The sequence below is a fragment of the Anarhichas minor genome, unplaced genomic scaffold (genome assembly GCF_050575085.1).
Source record: "Anarhichas minor isolate MPS153535 unplaced genomic scaffold, ASM5057508v1 ptg000215l, whole genome shotgun sequence".
In the NCBI taxonomy this organism is placed as follows: Eukaryota; Metazoa; Chordata; class Actinopteri; order Perciformes; family Anarhichadidae; genus Anarhichas; species Anarhichas minor.
Genome location: NW_027466661.1, coordinates 20,001 through 27,500, shown reverse-complemented (window position 1 = coordinate 27,500; position 7,500 = coordinate 20,001).

Here is a 7,500-nt window from a genome sequence, read left to right as displayed (position 1 = left end):
GTCAATCCGTCAATCCGTTCAATACTCTGTCAATCCGTCAATCCGTTCAATACTCTGTCATTTTGTTGAAAGTCAGACAACCAGCCCACACACCGAGGTGTGGTGCCGACCGGGTCCAGTGGGCTCTGGCCTTTGTCGGATGTCTTCTACTCGAGGTGTCCTTGACTTTCTATGATAGACATATTTCTGAAAACTGAGTTTCTGAAATCGTGCCCAAGGTGGCTTGGTTACCCCCTACCAAAATGGGTCACAGCCGTAATAGGCAAAGTCCCGAAGCGCTGGACCCTTCAGCGCTTCAGAGCTTCGCCCCTACTACTGCTCTAAAAGAATTGGTCCTGGTAATCCAAAAAATTTAGGGAAGCGCTGGACCCTTCAGCGCTTCGCTCATATCCCCTACTACGGCTGTAGCATAGGGGGACCGCCAGAAGCGCTGGACCCTTCAGCGCTTCGCTCATATCCCCTACTACGGCTGTAGCATAGGGGAACCGCCAGAAGCGCTGGACCCTTCAGCGCTTCGCTCCTATCCTCTACTACGGCTGTAGCATAGGGGAACCGCCAGAAGCGCTGGACCCTTCAGCGCTTCGCTCCTATCCCCTACTACGGCTGTAGCATAGGGGAACCGCCAGAAGCGCTGGACCCTTCAGCGCTTCGCTCCTATCCCCTACTACGGCTGTAGCATAGGGGGACCGCCAGAAGCGCTGGACCCTTCAGCGCTTCGCTCATATCCCCTACTACGGCTGTAGCATAGGGGGACCGCCAGAAGCGCTGGACCCTTCAGCGCTTCGCTCATATCCCCTACTACGGCTGTAGCATAGGGGGACCGCCAGAAGCGCTGGACCCTTCAGCGCTTCGCTCCTATCCCCTACTACGGCTGTAGCATAGGGGAACCGCCAGAAGCGCTGGACCCTTCAGCGCTTCGCTCCTATCCCCTACTACGGCTGTAGCATAGGGGGACCGCCAGAAGCGCTGGACCCTTCAGCGCTTCGCTCATATCCCCTACTACGGCTGTAGCATAGGGGGACCGCCAGAAGCGCTGGACCCTTCAGCGCTTCGCTCATATCCCCTACTACGGCTGTAGCATAGGGGGACCGCCAGAAGCGCTGGACCCTTCAGCGCTTCGCTCATATCCCCTACTACGGCTGTAGCATAGGGGGACCGCCAGAAGCGCTGGACCCTTCAGCGCTTCGCTCATATCCCCTACTACGGCTGTAGCATAGGGGGACCGCCAGAAGCGCTGGGACCCTTCAGCGCTTCGCTCCTATCCCCTACTACGGCTGTAGCATAGGGGGACCGCCAGAAGCGCTGGACCCTTCAGCGCTTCGCTCATATCCCCTACTACGGCTGTAGCATAGGGGGACCGCCAGAAGCGCTGGACCCTTCAGCGCTTCGCTCATATCCCCTACTACGGCTGTAGCATAGGGGGACCGCCAGAAGCGCTGGACCCTTCAGCGCTTCGCTCATATCCCCTACTACGGCTGTAGCATAGGGGGGACCGCCAGAAGCGCTGGACCCTTCAGCGCTTCGCTCATATCCCCTACTACGGCTGTAGCATAGGGGAACCGCCAGAAGCGCTGGACCCTTCAGCGCTTCGTCCCTACTACGGCTGTAACATAGGGGAACCGCCAGAAGCGCTGGACCCTTCAGCGCTTCGCTCATATCCCCTACTACGGCTGTAGCATAGGGGGACCGCCAGAAGCGCTGGACCCTTCAGCGCTTCGCTCATATCCCCTACTACGGCTGTAGCATAGGGGAACCGCCAGAAGCGCTGGACCCTTCAGCGCTTCGTCCCTACTACGGCTGTAACATAGGGGAACCGCCAGAAGCGCTGGACCCTTCAGCGCTTCGCTCATATCCCCTACTACGGCTGTAGCATAGGGGGAACCGCCAGAAGCGCTGGACCCTTCAGCGCTTCGTCCCTACTACGGCTGTAACATAGGGGAACCGCCCAGAAGCGCTGGACCCTTCAGCGCTTCGCTCATATCCCCTACTACGGCTGTAGCATAGGGGAACCGCCAGAAGCGCTGGACCCTTCAGCGCTTCGCTCCTATCCCCTAGTATACACTGGGTAGTCTGTTTCCTATCATTGTGTGCAAGGTGGCTTGGTTACCCCCTACCAAAATGGGTCACAGCCGTAATAGGCGAAGTACAGAAGCGCTGGAACCTTCAGCGCTTCGCCCCCTATCACGGCTTTAAAACCCGAGCGAAAAACTCTATGTCCTTAAACGAAATACCCGTTTTGCGCGGTCCATATCTCCGCGAAAACACAACGCACAGCCGGGACACTCATATCTAATTGTAGTCCAAGTCCCCCCTCTACAAACACATCCGAGTGGATCCTGGATGCGACCTCCACAGCCGAGGCACGAGTCGGTCAAAGTAGGTCGCAGGGACCATATTACGCGCGCCATATCTACCCGGAAATAGAACGCACAGCGGGGATACTCATGCCCAGTTGTCGAGCTGGAAGTCCTCTAACCACCCATATAAGATGAATAATAAACGGATACACACAGCCGATGCAGCGCGTGTTTGAAAACCGCCGATCGATCTTCATACTCTGACAAAATCACAGCGAAAAATCCTTAAACCAAATACCCGTTTTGCGCGGTCCATATCTCCGCGAAAACACAACGCACAGCCGGGAACCTCATATCTAATTGTAGTCCAAGTCCACTTCTACAAACCTATCCGAGTGGATCCTGGATGCGAGGTCCACAGCCGAGGCACCACGCGGTCAAAGTAGGTCGCAGGGGCCCTATTACGCGCGCCATATCTACCCGGAAATGGAACGCACAGCGGGGATTCTTATTTTGAATACACGGTCCCGACGTCCTCTAACTACCCCATATAAGCAGAATAATAAACGGGTACCCACAGCCGAGGCAGCACGTATTTGAAAACCGCCGACCGATCTTCATACTCTGACAAAATCACAGCGATAGCGCCAATACTCTGTTTCCTTAAACCAAATCGCCGTCTTGCGCGGTCCATATCCCCGCGAATACACAACGCACAGCCGGGACACCTATGCCGACGTGTAGCCACCGTCAACCTCTAAAGACATGTGGAGGGTGATCCACAATCGGACACTCACAGCCGAGGCACGACGCGGTCAAAGTAGGTCGCAGGGACCATATTACGCGCGCCATATCTACCCGGAAATAGAACGCACAGCGGGGATACTCATGCCCAGTTGTCAAGCTGGAAGTCCTCTAACCACCCATCTAGACACTCCTATAAACGGATACACACAGCCGATACAGCGCGTATTTGAAAACCGCCGACCGATCTTCATACTCTGACAAAATCAAAGCGAAAGACTTAAACGAAATACCCGTTTTGCGAGGTCCATATCCCCGCGAATACACAACGCACAGCCGGGACACTTATACCCGATCGTAGACCACATCCACCTCTACAAACCTATCCGAGTGGATCATGGATGCGACCTCCACAGCCGAGGCACGGTGTAGTCAAAGTAGGTCGCAGGGACCACATTACGCGCGCCATATCTACCCGGAAATAGAACGCACAGCGGGGATTCTTATACTGAATACACGGCCCCGACGTCCTCTAACCAACTATGTAAACTGAATAAATAAACGGATAACCACAGCCGAGGCAGCGCGTGTTTGAAAACAGCCGACCGATCTTCATACTCTGACCAAAATCACAGCGAAAGACTTAAACGAAATCGTCGTTTTGCGAGGTGCATATCTCCGCGAATACACAACGCACAGCCGGGACACTTATACCCAGTTGTAGTCCACGTCCCCCTCTACAAAACTATCGGAGTGGATCCTGGATGCGAGGTCCACAGCCGAGGCACGGTGTAGTCAAATTAGGTCGCAGGGACCATATTACGCGCGCCATATCTACCCGGAAATAGAACGCACAGCGGGGATTCTTATACTGAATACACGGCCCCGACGTCCTCTAACCAACTATGTAAGCTGAATAATAAACGGATAACCACAGCCGAGGCAGCGCGTGTTTGAAAACAGCCGACCGATCTTCATACTCTGACAAAATCACAGCGAAAGACTTAAACGAAATCGTCGTTTTGCGAGGTGCATATCTCCGCGAATACACAACGCACAGCCGGGACACTTATACCCAGTTGTAGTCCACGTCCCCCTCTACAAAACTATCGGAGTGGATCCTGGATGCGAGGTCCACAGCCGAGGCACGGTGTAGTCAAAGTAGGTCGCAGGGACCATATTACGCGCGCCATATCTACCCGGAAATAGAAACGCACAGCGGGGATTCTTATACTGAATACACGGCCCCGACGTCCTCTAACCAACTATGTAAGCTGAATAATAAACGGATAACCACAGCCGAGGCAGCGCGTGTTTGAAAACAGCCGACCGATCTTCATACTCTGACAAAATCAAAGCGAAAGACTTAAACGAAATACCCGTTTTGCGAGGTCCATATCCCCGCGAATACACAACGCACAGCCGGGACACTTATATCTAACTGTAGTCCAAGTCCCCCTCTACAAATCTATCCGAGTGGATCATGGATGCGAGGTCCACAGCCGAGGCACGATGTAGTCAAAGTAGGTCGCAGGGGCCATATTGCGCGGTCCATATTTACCCGGAAATGGAACGCACAGCGGGGATTCTTATACCGAATCCACGGTCCCGACGTCCTCTAACTACCCATATAAGCAGAATATAAACGGGTATCCACAGCCGAGGCAGCACGTATTTGAAAACCGCCGACCGATTCATACTCTGACAAAATCAAAGCGAAAGACTTAAACGAAATACCCGTTTTGCGAGGTCCATATCCCCGCGAATACACAACGCACAGCCGGGACACTTATATCTAACTGTAGTCCAAGTCCCCCTCTACAAATCTATCCGAGTGGATCATGGATGCGAGGTCCACAGCCGAGGCACGATGTAGTCAAAGTAGGTCGCAGGGGCCATATTGCGCGGTCCATATTTACCCGGAAATGGAACGCACAGCGGGGATTCTTATACCGAATCCACGGTCCCGACGTCCTCTAACTACCCATATAAGCAGAATAATAAACGGGTATCCACAGCCGAGGCAGCACGTATTTGAAAACCGCCGACCGATCTTCATACTCTGACAAAAAGCGCCGGGCGATCTTCATACTCTGACAAAATCACAGCCGTTTTTATATCGTTTTGCGAGATGGATATCTCCGCGAATACACAACGCACAGCCGGGATACTCATACCTAATTGTATAATACGTCTACCTCTACAAACCTATCCGAGTGGATCCTGGATGCGAGATCCAGAACCAGGATCCATATCGCGCGGAGTAAACGGCGGGAGTAACGAGGACTCTCTTAAGGTAGGGGACGTTACTGGGCTGCGCTGCGAAAGACGAGCGCCAAAACTCTGTTTCCTTAAACGGAAGCGCCGTTTTGCGAGGTGGATATCTCCGCGAAAACACCACGCACAGCCGGGGACACTTATACCCAATCGTAGACCACGTCCACCTCTACAAACCTATCCGAGTGGATCCTGGATCCGAGACCCACAGCCGAGGCACCACGCGGTCAAAGTAGGTCGCAGTTGCCGTTTTGCGCGCTCCATCTCTCCGCCAAAACACCACGCACAGCCGGGACACTTATACCCTATTGTAGACCCCGACCTCCTCTAACCACCCATACATGCAGAACAATAAACGGATACCCACAGCCGATGCAGCAAGTAGTTCAAAAGCGCCGGCCGATCTTCGTACTCTGACAAAATCACAGCGAAAGACGAGCGCCAATACTCTGTCTCCTTAAACCAAATCGCCGGTTTGCGCGGTGCATATCCCCGCGAATACACAACGCACAGACTCGGCCCCTACGCCGAATAGTAGACCACGTCCACTTCTAAAGACCTGTGGAGTTTGAGCCACAATCGGACACTCACAGCCGATGCACGACTCGGTCAAAATAGGTCGCAGTAGCCACATTGCGCGGTTCATATCTCCGCCAAAACACAACGCACAGCCGGGATACTTATGCCGAATTGTAGACCCCGACGTCCTCTAACCACCCATCTAGACACTCCTATAAACGGATACCCACAGCCGATGCAGCGCGTAGTTCAAAAGCGTCGGCCGATCTTCGTACTCTGACAAAATCACAGCCAAAGACGAGCGACAATATCGCCGGTCTGCGAGGTCCATATCTCCGCGAATACACAACGCACAGCCGGGACACTTATACCCGATCGTAGACCACATCCACCTCTACAAACCTATCCGAGTGGATCCTGGATCCGAGACCCACAGCCGGGGCACGATGTACGCAAAGCCGGTCACAGTAGCCGAGCGCCAATACTCTGTTTCCTTGAACAAAATCGCCGGTTTGCGAGGTGCATAGCTCCGCGAATACACAACGCACAGCCGGGACACTTATACCCAATTGTAGACCACATCAACCTCTACAAAACTATCCGAGTGGATCCTGGATGCGAGACCCACAGCCGAGGCACGATGTGGTCAGAATAGGTCGCAGGGGCCACATTGCGCGGTCCATAAACCCGGAAATGGAACGCACAGCGGGGATAATAATACCGAAATGTCGACCCAGACGTACTCTCACAACCCATAAGGCAGACCAATAAACTGACACCGACATAACCAATAAACTGACACCGACAAATGAATAAACGGACACCCACAGCCGATGCAGCACGTATTTCAAAAGCGTTGGCGATATTCGTCTCACAGCGAAAGACGAGCGCCAATACTCTGTTTCCTTGAACCAAATTCCCGGTTTGCGCGGTCCATATCTCCGCGAATACACAACGCAAAGACTCGTCCCCTACGCCGAATAGTAGACCACGTCCACTTCTAAAGACCTGTGGAGGAGGATCCAGGATCGGGCATTCACAGCCGATGCACGACGTGGTCAAAATAGGTCACTGTAGCCATATTGCGCGCTCAATATCTCCGCCAAAACACAACGCACAGCCGGGGTACTTACGCCGAATTGTAGACCTTGAAGTCCTCTAACCAGCCATCCATGCACTCCTATAAACGGATAACCACAGCCGATGCAGCAAGTAGTTCAAAAGCGTCGGCCGATCTTCGTACTCTGACAAAATCACAGCGAAAGACGAGCGCCAATACTCTGTCTCCTTAAACCAAATCGCCGGTTTGCGCGGTGCATAGCTCCGCGAATACACATCGCACAGACTCGTCCCCTACGCCGAATAGTAGACCACGTCGACTTCTAAAGACCTATGGAGTTAGATCCACAATCGGACACTCACAGCCGATGCACGACGTGGTCAAAATAGGTCACTGTAGCCGTTTTGCGCGCTCCATATCTCCGCCAAAACACAACGCACAGCCGGGGTACTTATGCCGAATTGTAGACCCCGACGTCCTCTAACCAGCCATCCATGCACTCCTATAAATGGATAACCACAGCCGATGCAGCGCGTAGTTCAAAACCGCCGGCCGATCTTCATACTCTGAGTAAAAATGCCCCCAGCACATCAAGTGCATGGC